We start from the raw sequence: 20156 nt of genomic DNA on the forward strand, positions 1-20156 counted from the left end.
TGGCTCAAACAGCTGCAAAACCTGTTTCCCCAGCACGGAGATGCTGAATTGTATAAGGCAAAGCCATATTGATGTGTGTCTGAGCCTTCTATCAAAAGTTACAGGTAACTTCATGAAGCTGTACAAAAACACTTTATTTCGCCGAGACCGTGCGTTTCTGACTATTACATGCATTTGAATGGAGTTCTCGCACGAAACAAAGTATAGGTTTTCATCTTGTGAATAACTTGAAAATCTTAGCTCAAATAGCTTTAAAACTGTTTGCTCAACACGGGGATATTGAATTCGATAAGATAAAGCCATAAATACGCATATCTGAGTCTCCTATCAAAAGTTAGAGCTGTCTTCATGAAGTTGTAAACGCTTTATTTCGCCAAGACAGTGCGTTTCTGACTATTACATGCATTTGAATGAAGTTGTCGCACGAAACAAAGTATAGGTATTCATTTTGTGAATAACTTGAAAATCTTAGATCAAACAGCTGCAAAACCTGTTTGCTCAACACGGGGATATCGAACTTTATAAGATAAAGCCATAAATATGTTTATATGCGTCTTCTATCAAAAGTTACAGCTGTCTTGAATGAAAGCATTATAGCAGCTTACCTCGATCATGTGGTAGAACAGACACATGGGCCACCTATGTGTCCTTCTACGGCAGGAGTAGTTGCCACAAACCTGCAAAACAAAAAGAAATGATCAGGTGACATGAACAGATTTATACAGCCATAAGCAAGAGATTCTTCCTGCCTGTGGGCGTCAAACTGGACCCCCCCCCCCCCCCCCCCCCTCCTTACTGTAACTATCAAAACTATCATAGTCTAAAACTATCATCTCATATCAAAACTATTATAATCACATTATCTGACTTTATCAGTTATAACAATGAGAAACGGTAAACAATTTGGCAAATAAATTACTTATAATTGTGCTTACCTGGTCCAAATGATCCACAGTCCCTTTGCATTTGTTATAATCCGGGATGATGTGGGGCTTTCTCTTCCCAGAGTCCTGGACTTGTAGCTCACGGTGCCTGGTGCTCAATAAGACAACCTTTTTTCTTTGCTTGGGAATGTAGGAAACCACAGCCTTGCCCCCCCCCCCCCCTGTAGCGACCTGGACGGGAGAGACGATCATCGAATCTTACTGCCCGATTAATTTGCTCAAATCTTTTTTTTTTTTTTTGACATGGTAGCATGAAACAGAAGAGCCCTGTCTCCCCATTTCACAGGCTTGTTGTTGTTTCATCACAAGCCCCATGTAAGCCTCATCTATGTCCTTCCAGTCTTTTACTGACCTGTTGCCCCTGCAGGTTGGTGAAATGCAGGATTAGCTGCATAATGTCCTCTGCAAATAAAAGATGGAAAGTGCTCACAGGGCTGCTGATCCTATAGGAATTGCATAATGGGTTGGTCCTGGGGTTAAAATGGGGGGAGGAAAAAATAGCAGGACCTCTTCGTGTGTGGGTTGCCACATGATTTCTCCATTTTTAGATCTCTACTGGCCATCCTCCAGTCTTGTCTCTTCCTCCTGCTCTTCTTCCTCCTTCTCCTTCTCCTCCTCCGCACATGAGCTGCAAAGCTCCTCGGTGCCTGGCAAAAATTCTTCTTCGCTGTCAGAAGTATCTCCACTGCTTGTGGAGAGTGCAAAACTGCAGCAACAGCCTCCTCTAAACTGAGTGCACGCTTCATTGTGTCTGTGCAGAAATGACCACTCAGACCAGGCTGCAAAGTATTTTCATAGACTTCAAAGGTGCACCTGAATAAACATGCTATACCATACATCCAATAAGAGAGAGGAGGCACACTCTTGATCAAGAAAAAACATAAGCGCACGCCTTTGATCTCTCCCCCCCCCCCCCCCTCTCTCTCTCTCTCTCTCTCTCTCTCTCTCTCTCTCACACACACACACACACACACATGCACATACATACATACACAATACCATTTTATGGTGGTTAGCTGTTTTATTGTCATGCATTTTACAAGGTAAGATAACCATGTCCTGCATTCAAAACCACTGAAAATGTCTATGGTGGTGCTGTGCCTAATATTGTGCTGGTGTATGCTGGGTAATCGCACAGCTAGCGACTGGGTGACTTTATTCACCCGCTTCGGCTGTTATCAGTCCATATCCCCTAGATATGGACCATCTCCTGCTAGATTGTTCAGAAGGTTGTTATCATCCATCCAGATGGAGGATCACTAACAGGAGCGTGGGAAGACTCCAGAATCCACTCTGGCTGCAATCCGGTGGATACAGCAGTGTGTACAGGTAAGACCGTTTAAACGGACAGCATTTATAGAATGACTATTAAGTCAGACCAGCGAGTGTCAATAATGTTAATGTGGTTATGTTAGTAATACACCGAGTGCTAATATAACAGCTTTAAGATGCATTTGTAGATGTTATTACGTGTTTTACCGTCTTTATGGTGCTAGCTTAAAGTTACGGTGTAAACGTTAGCTTATATTGGAGTAAAGCTGTTACTGTTTAAACGATGTTAGCACAGAAATATTAGCTTCTGTCATGACTGACGAAGTTACTAGTTAATAAAGTTTCCAGTAAAGTGTTTAATCGCAGCCACAGACTGACAGCAAATATCTCGATTAGCTTCAGTGCATCTGTAATAAATATGTGCAAGTTTCAGTGCTTCGTTTAAACTGTATGATACTTATACTGACCCAGGGTCAGTGTAAAATACAATCCTAGCTGTGTGAACAAAGCCTGGCTCCTTTAATCCTGCATGAAAAACCTCAGGATGCAGGCTATTATTACTCTTTCCTGCTGGCACACCTGTCACACCTGAGAGTCAGCTAGAAACTTACAGTGACGTGGACATCATGCAAAGACTGCCAGACTCTGTAATACTGCAAATGATCAGTGACTCAAGTTAACACTAAACTTTAAACGGTACCTCTGTGTCTCTGTGTGCTGAACATTTAGGATTGAGTCAGGCTGCATCTGTGTTAGTCCTCTGACAGACTGGTGACCTGTCCAGGTGTGCTCTACCTATGACTACTGGGACAGGCTCTAGCTCCTGTAATAGAAATTTTATGTTATTCTCATTTAAAGCATTTAAGTGCTTATGCATATGCTTAGTTGTGACACTGTTATAGACTGTTCAATGAAAGTTTCTAAAACTAGATGAACTTACTTCAGCAGTTTGAGAAAACAACTCCCTTTACAGGTGCTGATAACGTCAAGGGCACAAAACAGCATAACCATTGATCCGTTAGGTTTCATAGCGAGACACGTGAAGTGGCAGAGCTGACATGACTGAACTGTGATGTTTGATGTGTGTTTGCTCTCCTGTGCACAGTAATAAATAGCATGATCACAGCTCTTTCTGTGTTGCAGACTTTATTAAAAAAATTCCATGACATCTACTATAACTGAACCAACCTGGTGCTCTTCATTTATGGAGGCTGTTGAGTCTGAATGTTGGATGTTGTGTATCTCGTGTTCTCTGGGCTTTGTTGTCCTCAGTCTTTTTGCAGGATCAGAAAACAAAACCGGGAGGCGCGTAAATGTTTCTTCTCCATGATGTTTCTTCAAATGTTTCTTCTGGATGATGATATGACCGTGACACGGGATGCCACCTTTGGTCTTGTGACGAAGCAAAGCTCAGGAAGAAGTGTGATTAAATGGTACCCACATGTTGAAAAGGATGTACAGGGCACCTGCAGCCAAATCCAAGCTTCAGCTTAGTTGTAGTTGCAGAATGCTATAGGACTGAGACATCTAAGGCATCAAATGTTTGATTAAACGGATGAAAAAGAGAAGTTTTTTCCCTATAATTATCACTTCTTAAAATCTGTAGCAACTTCAAGTCTGTCAGCATGCTGAGCATGCTCAGAATGTGACAATATATTTTTGTTCAATATTTAATTTCTTTCAGTTGCAATTGTTAAATGAAAAAATATATATTCTTATAATTTAGCAAACGAATTTATCAAAAAAAATACATATATCTGTATTAGTTTTAGTAAATTAATTTGACACCTGTATTGAAAATACCATATTGTATTCATACAGAATCAGTATGGTATCATTGTTTGTCTGTTCACTGATTGTTGAAGCTAAGAGCTACTTTGATCTGTTTAGATCTAAAGTATCCAAAGTTGAGTTCTAATGTTTCTTCACCCCTGTGTGTGTGATATGTGATTTCCTACATGCTGGCAGAGCAGAGCAGCAGTTTGTGCTCACAGATGGTGACGGTGTGGAGAGACAGTGGTATTTCCTCAGAAGAACCAGCAGAGTCACAAAGGACACCAGTCCATCTCACCACCTTGACTTGCTGACTGATGTTCGTCTGCACTGCACAGAGGAAATCAACTGACCGAGGTTTGTCCAGTGACGTGTTATGAAATGTATATTTGTTTTATGCTTACAGATATGTTTTTCTTGACAGAGGCTCTGCAGAGGTTAGACAAAGCAGAGAAAACATGTGCTTTACATTTTACTGTGATTTATTGAGATATTTGTTGCCTGATGTTCAGCAGGAATGGAGAAATAGAATCAAAGGGAGATGTTTTTCCTGTTTTTGTAATGATGTAAGTAAATCTTCAATATTATTTATTTGCTTGGTTATATTAGGAGCGTTTCTGAGTGAGGGGGAGAGGAGTCATCATCCAGGTAAAGTGACGTGGATCAGTGGATACACTTGTCTCCCCTTTAAAGGAGACGATCCAAGTCATCCTTAAATGTTAACGCTTTCAAATACACAAACATTTTTAAAGGACAAAAATGAACATCCAACTTTGACTGTAATACAAAATAAATCTTTGCATGTGTGTTTTCAAACTCTCAGATGGGCAGTATATCAGTCTTGGACTGTCTAACCTGCCGGAGCAGTACTGAATGACCACCGCACGAGCATGTTCCTGCAACATTCAGCATCTGATCCTTCATCTGTGTGCTTCTGCTTTTGGTAAGTAGAGTTACCCAACTCCAGTAACTCTAAACACATGCCATCCATTTCTAACGGCCTGGTTACTTCCTGTCAGTTACTTTAGAAACCATGTGGTCACCTGACCTAACACTGTTTCTTCTTCTTCCCCTTAATGTTGAAGTGTCAAATGTCAAACAGCTGGAGAGGAAACTACACCAGTGTACTGGGATGTTTCAGCAACACGTGCCAGATGCTGTTCCTTCATGGTGACATCACCAGAGACAGTCCCGCCCACCTCAGGACCCATTGATTATGATGATCTGATCCATCAAACCCCCAGCAGGTGAACTTTATTCATGACATAACACCGCAACAATGTAAAAAATTAAACAGCAACAGTCTAAATGTAAAGTGCATTCTAAAGTCCTCTTCAATAAATTGTATGCAAAGAGTCATTCAGGTCACTACAGAACCCAGAGTCTTCATCATTAAATCTCTGGTTGCTTCATTTTTTCTATCCTATATCAGATATTTTAAAGGTTAGCTTAGGTAAAGTTCCATTCTCATGGTGAGGCAAAGTGCTTTATATGTGTGTGTGTGTGTCATGAACGGCTATAAAAGGCCTATAATTAAAGAACAAAGCGGGTTTGAGTTCGAGTTGCGGCAGACTGTCACTACTTGTAAATGGAACGCAGCCTTCCTACGGCGGACAGCTAATAACAGGAATCGGACGCGGTCCAGCCAAGTCCACAGCAACCACCATAGCAACCGCCTAGCATGACCTTAAAAACATATTCTGTCTTCATAACTATCAAAATCGTGAAATGATTTGCAAAGTGTGAAAGTGTTACAGCTGCAGAGAGCTATGGCGGTATCTATGGAAGCTGTTTGCATAGCTAATAATATACGATGTAACCATGGAGACAGTCAGTCACTTGAGCTAGCGGTGCATGTTTACTACAGTGAATAAGGTGATTGAGTGCACAGCGTCCACACTCTGCAGGGGGTAAAGACATTACTTCAATATTGTTTTATATTGATATATATTAGCCTTCTGTTGACCATCACCTCAGGTTCACCATTACAGTTTCAGATTACAGATGCACACTGTCTAAACACATTCAAAAACTCATGTCTCAGAAATAAGCACAGCTGTTCATGTTTGTCATTAGAGTTTTATTTGTAAGAAAATTATGAACTTCATATTGTGCATTAAATAAAAGAACATTTCACAACTCTGAGTCAACAGAAACAGGTAACAGAAATGTCTCTAATGTGTACAGTGTAGTGTAAGCATTAAAAGATCATAAAGGAAAAACTAACATTTATGTGAAACTAATTGTAATAAAAAATGAGCAGGTGCTTTATAGATTTAAAAGAAAGAATCTGAAAACAACACTTTTTTGGTCTAAGTGATCAAAGTAGAAAACAGAACTGATGTTCAAGAACAAACCGTAGCTGCACTAATATTACACATCTCGATCGTTGTACTGAACAGACATGTTGCTTTTAAAACCACATGCAGTGTGTGACCATGACTGTTCACTGAGACCATGAACGCCACTTCGCTGAAGCATTCTTCTTCTTCTTCTTGCCATTAAATTGGAAGCAGAAGCAGCACGAGCTGATTTGATCTACTGAAAGAAAAAAGCAGAACATCTGAGTTGAAACCAGTCAGCTGAAATCATTAAGACAGGAACAAATTCAATGCAGTGTCTCAAGTGGCTTAGCCTGTTACAACTGTTGATACAAGCTAAATACGGTTAACACACAGTGTCAGGGAGCTCCAGTGTGGGAACTAGTGGCTTTAGGTTTGTAGTCATTTAACTTTCATCCATTCATTCATTTAATTCAGGAGGAAGAAATGCCAGGTTGGTGCAGGCTGGTTACATGCATTTGGTCCCATGCTGTCTTTAATTAAATGACTTGGTTCATTTTATGGCTGGGCTGTATGTGGGGTTATATCATGTTATTTGGGCAGGAGTACCTGTCCCCTGTTAGACTTAGAAAGTTTCTCCATAAGTAGAGTTTCTAACTCTTCTAGCACATCTGTGGCTGACAGCTTTTTGGTGGCTCTTTTTACCCCACACTGGTTGTGAGTGTGTAAATAGCCCCACTAGTTATTTTGGGTTGCAGTTAACTAGGGAGGAAGGGCTGGGTATGCCATGATTAGGTGAATAACAATTATATGTGATACATAAATTTCACAATGCATGCATATATCTCTATCAATTAAACCTGGCCTGAGGGCTGCCATTTTTTACATTCAGTTATTTCTCTTAGAAATGTTGGAACTAAATAATGAATGTGTTACAGTTAAAGTGAAACACTGGTCAGTGTAAATGGCTCATTGGGACACAGAAACCTTTAAATTAAACCTGATATCTAGTGTCAAACAATATCAAAGCTGTAAAAGATGTTTACATTCAGAATTTATAAAACTATGATTGTAAATAAATTCAAACAAGTGAGCTTTTCTCTTTGTGCTGAATATCAACACTGTGGTTTCTTAGACTGTAAGCTTTACTTTAGTGCAACCAGTTGCAGAAGCTGCCACTCCAAATGTCTTTTGATAACAAGAAAAAAATACCTTTTCAGTACACGGCCTGAAGTTCTTCTCCGACATCTTCTGCAATCGACTTTGTCTGCTGGTTTGAAGACAATAAACCACAAAAAAGATGATTTAGTCACTTTGTCTGCGTCATGCAGCTCGAATGTGTCGTGTAACGATGTTGAATAGCCGTCGTTATCTCTCTGCTTTGAGCCTTTTATCAAAAGTTACAGCTAACTTCATGAAGTTGTACAAAAAGGCTTCATTTCGCCGAGACAGTGCGTTTCTGACTATTACATGCATTTGAATGGAGTTCTTGCACGAAACAAAGTATAAGTTTTCATTATGTGAATAACTTGTATTTTACACTGACCCTGGGTCAGTATCAACTTCATGAAGACAGCTGTAACTTTTGATAGAGGACTCACACACACACATATTTATGGCTTTGCCTTATAGAATTCAGCATCTCCGTGCTGAGGAAATAGGTTTTGCAGCTGTTTGAGCTAAGATTTTCAAGTTATTCACAAATTGAAAACCTATACTTTGTGTCGGGCGAGAACTCCATTCAAATGCATGTAATAGCGAGAAACGCACTAACGTGGTGAAATAAAGCGTTTTTCCATAAACTTCATAAAGACAGCTGTAAATTTTGAGAGAAGACTCACACACACATTGGGGGGATATTGAAGTCTATAAGATAAAGCCATGAATATGTTTGTCTGAGTCTTCTATCAAAAGTTACAGCAAGCTCTATGAAGTTGATGAGAAACGCTTTACTTCGCCAAGACAGTGCGTTTCTCACTGTTACATGCATTTGAATTTAGTTCTTGCCCGACACAAAGTATAGGTTTTAATTTGTGAATAACTTGAAAATCTTAGCTCAAACAGCTGCAAAACCTATTTCCTGAGCACTGAGATGCTGAATTCTATAAGGCAAAGCCATAAATATGTGTGTGTGATTCTTCTATCAACAGTTACAGCTGTCTTCTTGAAGTTGATACTGACCCACGGTCAGTGTAAAATACAATCCTAGCTGTGTGAACAAAGCTTGGCTCCTTTAATCCTGCATGACAAACCTCAGGATGCAGGTTATTATTACTCCTTCCTGCTGGCACACCTGAGAGTCAGCTAGAAACTTACAGTGACGTGGACATCATGCAAAGACTGCCAGACTCTGTAATACTGTGAATGATCAGTGACTCAAGTTAACACTAAACTTTAAACAGTACCTCTGTGTCTCTGTGTGCTGAACATTTAGGATTGAGTCTGCATTGACTTTATTTATTGAGACTTTAATGTGCTAAAAGCAGGTTGAAGACAGCTCAGAAACATTTGAAGATTAAAATTTAGCATTATGGCTGCTGGTGGTTTGTAAAGCCTATACTCAGCTGTAGTTTTTGTTACTAATTTATGTTTGTTGTTGTTTAACACAGATTTCAGAAGAGCAAATATGCTTAATAGTTTAACTAGATTTCATTTGTCAGTGTGGGACTGCTGAGTCACCTGAAGAACTCATTTCATTCATTCTCCACATGATGTTCATATACAGAAATGTTTCACAGGAACTGGTTCCTCCCAAACTGTGAACTAGTGTGTTTCCATAGATTATCTCTGTATGAATGTACTTTTAAATGAAGGCAAGTGTTTGTCCTTTTTTGTTCCTCAGTTACAGTACGTGATATCTTGATATCAGGCGGTCAACACTGGGGGAAGACAAGAAGCAGACGTACTTCCAAGAGGGAGCTGCAGTGAGGACACAGCCAGGTCACTGAGGTCAGAGGTCAGAATCTGAAACAGCTCAGGTTTATATTTTAGGGGTTATAAAAAATCAAAATGTATTTATGAAGAAACCTTTAAATAATAGTCATAATTATGATTATTATAAGAAATATCAAACATTTAAGTGGATTTTCTGTTACACATATTGTATTAGCCCTGCAATAAACTGGCAGCCTGTCTTTGTCCTGTATCAGCTGGGATAGGCTTCATCCTCCCGCAACCCTGAATTGGATACATTGTATTCCAATTATGTAATCTGATCATTTACAAACTCAAGGTATCTAATCAAAATGTAAGTAATAATTATAAAATGGGAAAGCAGAAATAAGTGTGACATAAATGTAAATGTGTTAGCTGACATAGAGGACAGCTACATGTAGTCTGAAAAACCTTTGTTGTCAAGTTTGCAGGTATATCAGCACGAGACATTCTTACATAGAAGAGTCTGTTAAAGTCTCTAACTCAGCGAAGCATTATTGGTCCCGTCTGTTTGGATAAATATAGTAAGTTGATGTTTGTCCATTTATTGACACATTTTCTTAAGTGCTTCTCCAGTTCAGGATCACAGTGGAGCTGCAGCTGGATATGTTCATTAAATAAACCTTACAAAAGTTAACAATAAACCTGCATCCATGTACGTTGTTGTCCACAGGATAAGAAAATCAAACTGGAACACTGTGGAACATGTTAATAAATGTTTGTGTGTTTATGCCTGTGTCTTTCACAGGAGGCGCTGGAAGGTTTCCCTAATAGTTCCTGGTGAATCAAAGCAGAACCATAAAGGTTGCTGGATTGCATGATGGCCTTACCCCTGAGCAGTCATCCTGTTAAAGGAGGAACCAGTTAGAAGCTGTTTTCAAAGTAGCTGAGCAGATTTCATCTCAAGTAAGCGATTAACTGTTTGTTCATCTGTTCTGCCACTTAAAGAGCATTTAAGGACGTCTTTTGAGTGTCCAGCTGAATTAATTCTACTGGCTCTCATGGTCATTTGTTATTATAGACATATTTTTCATGTTCATCCAGCTATTTAGTAAATTCTATCTATTTAGTAAAATCCGTCAGCTATAAAATGTAATATAAATATAAAAAATATCTAAATATCTCCTGCACTTTATATTTTAATGATGTAAGTCTGTTATCGTGTTACATTAGCATTCCTCACATATCAATGAGATGCTGTACAGTACAATCCTACTGACGCAGCAGAGGGATAACGACGGCTATTCAACATCGTTACACGACACATTCGAGCTGCATGACACAGACAAAGTGACTAAATCATCTTTTTTATGGTTTATTGTCTTCAAACCAGCAGACAAAGCCGATTGCAGAAGATTTCAGAGAAGAACTTCAGGCCGTGTATTTTTTTCTTGTTATCAAAAGACATTTGGAGTGGCAGCTTCTGCAACTGGTTGCACTAAAGTAAAGCTTACAGTCTAAGAAACCACAATGTTGATATTCAGCACAAAGAGAAAAGCTCACTTGTTTGAATTTATTTACAATCATAGTTTTATAAATTCTGAATGTAAACATCTTTTACAGCTTTGATATTGTTTGACACTAGATATCAGGTTTAATTTAAAGGTTTCTGTGTCCCAATGAGCCATTTACACTGACCAGTGTTTCACTTTAACTGTAACACATTCATTATTTAGTTCCAACATTTCTAAGAGAAATAACTGAATGTAAAAAATGGCAGCCCTCAGGCCAGGTTTAATTGATAGAGATATATGCATGCATTGTGAAATTTATGTATCACATATAATTGTTATTCACCTAATCATGGCATACCCAGCCCTTCCTCCCTAGTTAACTGCAACCCAAAATAACTAGTGGGGCTATTTACACACTCACAACCAGTGTGGGGTAAAAAGAGCCACCAAAAAGCTGTCAGCCACAGATGTGCTAGAAGAGTTAGAAACTCTACTTATGGAGAAACTTTCTAAGTCTAACAGGGGACAGGTACTCCTGCCCAAATAACATGATATAACCCCACATACAGCCCAGCCATAAAATGAACCAAGTCATTTAATTAAAGACAGCATGGGACCAAATGCATGTAACCAGCCTGCACCAACCTGGCATTTCTTCCTCCTGAATTAAATGAATGAATGGATGAAAGTTAAATGACTACAAACCTAAAGCCACTAGTTCCCACACTGGAGCTCCCTGACACTGTGTGTTAACCGTATTAAGCTTGTATCAACAGTTGTAACAGGCTAAGCCACTTGAGACACTGCATTGAATTTGTTCCTGTCTTAATGAGCTGACTGGTTTCAACTCAGATGTTCTGCTTTTTTCTTTCAGTAGATCAAATCAGCTCGTGCTGCTTCTGCTTCCAATTTAATGGCAAGAAGAAGAAGAAGAATGCTTCAGCGAAGTGGCGTTCATGGTCTCAGTGAACAGTCATGGTCACACACTGCATGTGGTTTTAAAAGCAACATGTCTGTTCAGTACAACGATCGAGATGTGTAATATTAGTGCAGCTACGGTTTGTTCTTGAACATCAGTTCTGTTTTCTACTTTGATCACTTAGACCAAAAAAGTGTTGTTTTCAGATTCTTTCTTTTGAATCTATAAAGCACCTGCTCATTTTTTTATTACAATTAGTTTCACATAAATGTTAGTTTTTCCTTTATGATCTTTTAATGCTTACACTACACTGTACACATTAGAGACATTTCTGTTACCTGTTTCTGTTGACTCAGAGTTGTGAAATGTTCTTTTATTTAATGCACAATATGAAGTTCATAATTTTCTTACAAATAAAACTCTAATGACAAACATGAACAGCTGTGCTTATTTCTGAGACATGAGTTTTTGAATGTGTTTAGACAGTGTGCATCTGTAATCTGAAACTGTAATGGTGAACCTGAGGTGATGGTCAACAGAAGGCTAATATATATCAATATAAAACAATATTGAAGTAATGTCTTTACCCCCTGCAGAGTGTGGACGCTGTGCACTCAATCACCTTATTCACTGTAGTAAACATGCACCGCTAGCTCAAGTGACTGACTGTCTCCATGGTTACATCGTATATTATTAGCTATGCAAACAGCTTCCATAGATACCGCCATAGCTCTCTGCAGCTGTAACACTTTCACACTTTGCAAATCATTTCACGATTTTGATAGTTATGAAGACAGAATATGTTTTTAAGGTCATGCTAGGCGGTTGCTATGGTGGTTGCTGTGGACTTGGCTGGACCGCGTCCGATTCCTGTTATTAGCTGTCCGCCGTAGGAAGGCTGCGTTCCATTTACAAGTAGTGACAGTCTGCCGCAACTCGAACTCAAACCCGCTTTGTTCTTTAATTATAGGCCTTTTATAGCCGTTCATGACACACACACACACACACACACACACACACACACACACACACACACACACACACACACACACAAAGCACTTTGCCTCACCATGAGAATGGAACTTTACCTAAGCTAGCCTTTAAAATATCTGATATAGGATAGAAAAATGAAGCAACCAGAGATTTAATGATGAAGACTCTAAAACCCACTGTCTTGACAAAATAAAGCGTTTTTGTACAACTTCATATAAATAGCTGTAACTTTTGATAGAAGATTCAGATATACGTATTCATGACTTTATCTTATAGAACTCAATATCCCCGTGCTGGGCAAACAGAACAGGTTTTGCAGCCGTTTGAGCTAAGATTTTAAAATTATTCACATAATGAAAACCTATACTTTGTCTCAGGTGAGTTTCCCATTCAAATGCATGTAACAGTGAGAAACACACTGTCTTGGCGAAATAAAGCGATTTTCAACCACTTCATATAAATCGCTGTAACTTTTGATAGAAGACTCAGACAAACATGTTTATGGCTTTATCTTATAGAACTCAATATCCCCGTGCTGGGCAAACAGGTTTTGCAGCCGTTTGAGCTAAGATTTTAAAATTATTCACATAATGAAAACCTATACTTTGTTTCAGGCGAGTTTCCCATTCAAATGCATGTAACAGTGAGAAACGCATTGTCTTGGCGAAATAAAGCGTTTTTGAACAACTTCATATAAATCGCTGTAACTTTTGATAGAAGACTCAGACAAACATGTTTATGGCTTTATCTTATAGAACTCAATATCCCTGTGCTGGGCAAACAGGTTTTGCAGCCGTTTGAGCTAAGATTTTAAAATTATTCACATAATGAAAACCTATACTTTGTTTCAGGCGAGTTTCCCATTCAAATGCATGTAACAGTGAGAAACGCATTGTCTTGGCGAAATAAAGCGTTTTTGAACAACTTCATATAAATCGCTGTAACTTTTGATAGAAGACTCAGACAAACATGTTTATGGCTTTATCTTATAGAACTCAATATCCCTGTGCTGGGCAAACAGGTTTTGCAGCCGTTTGAGCTAAGATTTTCAAATTATTCACATAATGAAAACCTATACTTTGTTTCAGGCGAGTTTCCCATTCAAATGCATGTAACAGTGAGAAACACACTGTCTTGGCGAAATAAAGCGATTTTCAACCACTTCATATAAATCGCTGTAACTTTTGATAGAAGACTCAGACAAACATGTTTATGGCTTTATCTTATAGAACTCAATATCCCCGTGCTGGGCTAACAGGTTTTGCAGCCGTTTGAGCTAAGATTTAAAAATTATTCACATAATGAAAACCTATACTTTGTTTCATGCGAGTTTCCCATTCAAATGCATGTAACAGTGAGAAACGCATTGTCTTGGCGAAATAAAGCGTTTTTGAACAACTTCATATAAATCGCTGTAACTTTTGATAGAAGACTCAGACAACCATGTTTATGGCTTTATCTTATAGAACTCAATATCCCCGTGCTGGGCAAACAGGTTTTGCAGCCGTTTGAGCTAAGATTTAAAAATTATTCACATAATGAAAACCTATACTTTGTTTCAGGCGAGTTTCCCATTCAAATGCATGTAACAGTGAGAAACGCATTGTCTTGGCGAAATAAAGCGTTTTTGAACAACTTCATATAAATCGCTGTAACTTTTGATAGAAGACTCAGACAAACATGTTTATGGCTTTATCTTATAGAACTCAATATCCCCGTGCTGGGCAAACAGGTTTTGCAGCCGTTTGAGCTAAGATTTTAAAATTATTCACATAATGAAAACCTATACTTTGTTTCAGGCGAGTTTCCCATTCAAATGCATGTAACAGTGAGAAACGCATTGTCTTGGCGAAATAAAGCGTTTTTGAACAACTTCATATAAATCGCTGTAACTTTTGATAGAAGACTCAGACAAACATGTTTATGGCTTTATCTTATAGAACTCAATATCCCCGTGCTGGGCAAACAGAACAGGTTTTGCAGCTGTTTGAGCTAAGATTTTAAAATTATTCACATAATGAAAACCTATACTTTGTCTCGGGTGAGTTTCCCATTCAAATGCATGTAACAGTGAGAAACACACTGTCTTGGCGAAATAAAGCGATTTTCAACCACTTCATATAAATCGCTGTAACTTTTGATAGAAGACTCAGACAAACATGTTTATGGCTTTATCTTATAGAACTCAATATCCCCGTGCTGGGCAAACAGGTTTTGCAGCCGTTTGAGCTAAGATTTTAAAATTATTCACATAATGAAAACCTATACTTTGTCTCGGGTGAGTTTCCCATTCAAATGCATGTAACAGTGAGAAACACACTGTCTTGGCGAAATAAAGCGATTTTCAACCACTTCATATAAATCGCTGTAACTTTTGATAGAAGACTCAGACAACCATGTTTATGGCTTTATCTTATAGAACTCAATATCCCCGTGCTGGGCAAACAGGTTTTGCAGCCGTTTGAGCTAAGATTTTAAAATTATTCACATAATGAAAACCTATACTTTGTTTCAGGCGAGTTTCCCATTTAAATGCATGTAACAGTGAGAAACGCATTGTCTTGGCGAAATAAAGCGTTTTTGAACAACTTCATATAAATCGCTGTAACTTTTGATAGAAGACTCAGACAACCATGTTTATGGCTTTATCTTATAGAACTCAATATCCCCGTGCTGGGCAAACAGGTTTTGCAGCCGTTTGAGCTAAGATTTTAAAATTATTCACATAATGAAAACCTATACTTTGTTTCAGGCGAGTTTCCCATTCAAATGCATGTAACAGTGAGAAACGGATTGTCTTGGCGAAATAAAGCGTTTTTGAACAACTTCATATAAATCGCTGTAACTTTTGATAGAAGACTCAGACAAACATGTTTATGGCTTTATCTTATAGAACTCAATATCCCCGTGCTGGGCAAACAGGTTTTGCAGCCGTTTGAGCTAAGATTTAAAAATTATTCACATAATGAAAACCTATACTTTGTTTCAGGCGAGTTTCCCATTCAAATGCATGTAACAGTGAGAAACGCATTGTCTTGGCGAAATAAAGCGTTTTTGAACAACTTCATATAAATCGCTGTAACTTTTGATAGAAGACTCAGACAAACATGTTTATGGCTTTATCTTATAGAACTCAATATCCCCGTGCTGGGCAAACAGGTTTTGCAGCCGTTTGAGCTAAGATTTTAAAATTATTCACATAATGAAAACCTATACTTTGTTTCAGGCGAGTTTCCCATTCAAATGCATGTAACAGTGAGAAACGCATTGTCTTGGCGAAATAAAGCGTTTTTGAACAACTTCATATAAATCGCTGTAACTTTTGATAGAAGACTCAGACAACCATGTTTATGGCTTTATCTTATAGAACTCAATATCCCCGTGCTGGGCAAACAGGTTTTGCAGCCGTTTGAGCTAAGATTTTAAAATTATTCACATAATGAAAACCTATACTTTGTTTCAGGCGAGTTTCCCATTCAAATGCATGTAACAGTGAGAAACGCATTGTCTTGGCGAAATAAAGCGTTTTTGTACAACTTCATATAAATCGCTGTAACTTTTGATAGAAGACTCAGACAAACATGTTTATGGCTTTATCTTATAGAACTCAATATCCCCGTGCTGGGCAAACAGGTTTTGCAGCCGTTTGAGCTAAGATTTAAAGATTATTCACATAATGAAAACCTATACTTTGTCTCGGGTGAGTTTCCCATTCAAATGCATGTAACAGTGAGAAACGCATTGTCTTGGCGAAATAAAGCGTTTTTGAACAACTTCATATAAATCGCTGTAACTTTTGATAGAAGACTCAGACAACCATGTTTATGGCTTTATCTTATAGAACTCAATATCCCCGTGCTGGGCAAACAGGTTTTGCAGCCGTTTGAGCTAAGATTTTAAAATTATTCACATAATGAAAACCTATACTTTGTTTCAGGCGAGTTTCCCATTCAAATGCATGTAACAGTGAGAAACGCATTGTCTTGGCGAAATAAAGCGTTTTTGAACAACTTCATATAAATCGCTGTAACTTTTGATAGAAGACTCAGACAAACATGTTTATGGCTTTATCTTATAGAACTCAATATCCCCGTGCTGGGCAAACAGGTTTTGCAGCCGTTTGAGCTAAGATTTTAAAATTATTCACATAATGAAAACCTATACTTTGTTTCAGGCGAGTTTCCCATTCAAATGCATGTAACAGTGAGAAACGCATTGTCTTGGCGAAATAAAGCGTTTTTGAACAACTTCATATAAATCGCTGTAACTTTTGATAGAAGACTCAGACAACCATGTTTATGGCTTTATCTTATAGAACTCAATATCCCCGTGCTGGGCAAACAGGTTTTGCAGCCGTTTGAGCTAAGATTTTAAAATTATTCACATAATGAAAACCTATACTTTGTTTCAGGCGAGTTTCCCATTCAAATGCATGTAACAGTGAGAAACGCATTGTCTTGGCGAAATAAAGCGTTTTTGTACAACTTCATATAAATCGCTGTAACTTTTGATAGAAGACTCAGACAAACATGTTTATGGCTTTATCTTATAGAACTCAATATCCCCGTGCTGGGCAAACAGGTTTTGCAGCCGTTTGAGCTAAGATTTTAAAATTATTCACATAATGAAAACCTATACTTTGTCTCGGGTGAGTTTCCCATTCAAATGCATGTAACAGTGAGAAACACACTGTCTTGGCGAAATAAAGCGATTTTCAACCACTTCATATAAATCGCTGTAACTTTTGATAGAAGACTCAGACAACCATGTTTATGGCTTTATCTTATAGAACTCAATATCCCCGTGCTGGGCAAACAGGTTTTGCAGCCGTTTGAGCTAAGATTTTAAAATTATTCACATAATGAAAACCTATACTTTGTTTCAGGCGAGTTTCCCATTCAAATGCATGTAACAGTGAGAAACGCATTGTCTTGGCGAAATAAAGCGTTTTTGAACAACTTCATATAAATCGCTGTAACTTTTGATAGAAGACTCAGACAAACATGTTTATGGCTTTATCTTATAGAACTCAATATCCCCGTGCTGGGCAAACAGGTTTTGCAGCCGTTTGAGCTAAGATTTAAAAATTATTCACATAATGAAAACCTATACTTTGTTTCAGGCGAGTTTCCCATTCAAATGCATGTAACAGTGAGAAACGCATTGTCTTGGCGAAATAAAGCGTTTTTGAACAACTTCATATAAATCGCTGTAACTTTTGATAGAAGACTCAGACAAACATGTTTATGGCTTTATCTTATAGAACTCAATATCCCCGTGCTGGGCAAACAGGTTTTGCAGCCGTTTGAGCTAAGATTTTAAAATTATTCACATAATGAAAACCTATACTTTGTTTCAGGCGAGTTTCCCATTCAAATGCATGTAACAGTGAGAAACGCATTGTCTTGGCGAAATAAAGCGTTTTTGAACAACTTCATATAAATCGCTGTAACTTTTGATAGAAGACTCAGACAACCATGTTTATGGCTTTATCTTATAGAACTCAATATCCCCGTGCTGGGCAAACAGGTTTTGCAGCCGTTTGAGCTAAGATTTTAAAATTATTCACATAATGAAAACCTATACTTTGTTTCAGGCGAGTTTCCCATTTAAATGCATGTAACAGTGAGAAACGCATTGTCTTGGCGAAATAAAGCGTTTTTGAACAACTTCATATAAATCGCTGTAACTTTTGATAGAAGACTCAGACAACCATGTTTATGGCTTTATCTTATAGAACTCAATATCCCCGTGCTGGGCAAACAGGTTTTGCAGCCGTTTGAGCTAAGATTTTAAAATTATTCACATAATGAAAACCTATACTTTGTTTCAGGCGAGTTTCCCATTCAAATGCATGTAACAGTGAGAAACGCATTGTCTTGGCGAAATAAAGCGTTTTTGAACAACTTCATATAAATCGCTGTAACTTTTGATAGAAGACTCAGACAAACATGTTTATGGCTTTATCTTATAGAACTCAATATCCCCGTGCTGGGCAAACAGGTTTTGCAGCCGTTTGAGCTAAGATTTAAAAATTATTCACATAATGAAAACCTATACTTTGTTTCAGGCGAGTTTCCCATTCAAATGCATGTAACAGTGAGAAACGCATTGTCTTGGCGAAATAAAGCGTTTTTGAACAACTTCATATAAATCGCTGTAACTTTTGATAGAAGACTCAGACAAACATGTTTATGGCTTTATCTTATAGAACTCAATATCCCCGTGCTGGGCAAACAGGTTTTGCAGCCGTTTGAGCTAAGATTTTAAAATTATTCACATAATGAAAACCTATACTTTGTTTCAGGCGAGTTTCCCATTCAAATGCATGTAACAGTGAGAAACGCATTGTCTTGGCGAAATAAAGCGTTTTTGAACAACTTCATATAAATCGCTGTAACTTTTGATAGAAGACTCAGACAACCATGTTTATGGCTTTATCTTATAGAACTCAATATCCCCGTGCTGGGCAAACAGGTTTTGCAGCCGTTTGAGCTAAGATTTTAAAATTATTCACATAATGAAAACCTATACTTTGTTTCAGGCGAGTTTCCCATTCAAATGCATGTAACAGTGAGAAACGCATTGTCTTGGCGAAATAAAGCGTTTTTGTACAACTTCATATAAATCGCTGTAACTTTTGATAGAAGACTCAGACAAACATGTTTATGGCTTTATCTTATAGAACTCAATATCCCCGTGCTGGGCAAACAGGTTTTGCAGCCGTTTGAGCTAAGATTTAAAGATTATTCACATAATGAAAACCTATACTTTGTCTCGGGTGAGTTTCCCATTCAAATGCATGTAACAGTGAGAAACGCATTGTCTTGGCGAAATAAAGCGTTTTTGAACAACTTCATATAAATCGCTGTAACTTTTGATAGAAGACTCAGACAACCATGTTTATGGCTTTATCTTATAGAACTCAATATCCCCGTGCTGGGCAAACAGGTTTTGCAGCCGTTTGAGCTAAGATTTTAAAATTATTCACATAATGAAAACCTATACTTTGTTTCAGGCGAGTTTCCCATTCAAATGCATGTAACAGTGAGAAACGCATTGTCTTGGCGAAATAAAGCGTTTTTGAACAACTTCATATAAATCGCTGTAACTTTTGATAGAAGACTCAGACAAACATGTTTATGGCTTTATCTTATAGAACTCAATATCCCCGTGCTGGGCAAACAGGTTTTGCAGCCGTTTGAGCTAAGATTTTAAAATTATTCACATAATGAAAACCTATACTTTGTTTCAGGCGAGTTTCCCATTCAAATGCATGTAACAGTGAGAAACGCATTGTCTTGGCGAAATAAAGCGTTTTTGAACAACTTCATATAAATCGCTGTAACTTTTGATAGAAGACTCAGACAACCATGTTTATGGCTTTATCTTATAGAACTCAATATCCCCGTGCTGGGCAAACAGGTTTTGCAGCCGTTTGAGCTAAGATTTTAAAATTATTCACATAATGAAAACCTATACTTTGTTTCAGGCGAGTTTCCCATTCAAATGCATGTAACAGTGAGAAACGCATTGTCTTGGCGAAATAAAGCGTTTTTGTACAACTTCATATAAATCGCTGTAA

The 20156-nt window shown here is 38.1% G+C and overlaps 2 long non-coding RNA genes across 8 annotated transcripts in view; one reads left to right on the forward strand and one right to left on the reverse strand.

The window, feature by feature from the left end:
* Positions 1-1990: 1990 nt before the first annotated feature.
* Positions 1991-12029, forward strand: LOC112434213 (uncharacterized). Of its 5 annotated transcripts, none has more exons than XR_013098833.1 (8): positions 1991-3649; positions 4185-4346; positions 4599-4707; positions 4813-4932; positions 5075-5236; positions 9114-9227; positions 9954-10111; positions 11534-12029. It is a non-coding gene; the product is annotated as an uncharacterized LOC112434213 (long non-coding RNA). The 5 variants fall into 5 exon arrangements; XR_013098834.1 differs by lacking the exon at positions 11534-12029 and adding an exon at positions 10542-11515; XR_013098835.1 differs by lacking the exon at positions 11534-12029 and adding an exon at positions 10539-11515 and having other exon boundaries at positions 1992-3649; positions 4190-4346.
* The window catches only part of LOC143418902 (uncharacterized), a 330733-nt gene continuing 316612 nt past the window's right edge, over positions 6036-20156 (reverse strand). For 2 of the 3 annotated variants that reach the window (XR_013098836.1, XR_013098837.1), the window contains exons 4-5: positions 7484-7538; positions 6036-6530 (exon numbers count right to left, since the gene is read on the reverse strand). This is a non-coding gene — a long non-coding RNA (uncharacterized LOC143418902). Of the gene's footprint in view, positions 6531-7483; positions 7542-20156 lie in introns of all 3 variants that reach the window. The other variant, XR_013098838.1, reaches the window with a different exon arrangement.

This window comes from Maylandia zebra, linkage group LG6 (genome assembly GCF_041146795.1).
Source record: "Maylandia zebra isolate NMK-2024a linkage group LG6, Mzebra_GT3a, whole genome shotgun sequence".
In the NCBI taxonomy this organism is placed as follows: Eukaryota; Metazoa; Chordata; class Actinopteri; order Cichliformes; family Cichlidae; genus Maylandia; species Maylandia zebra.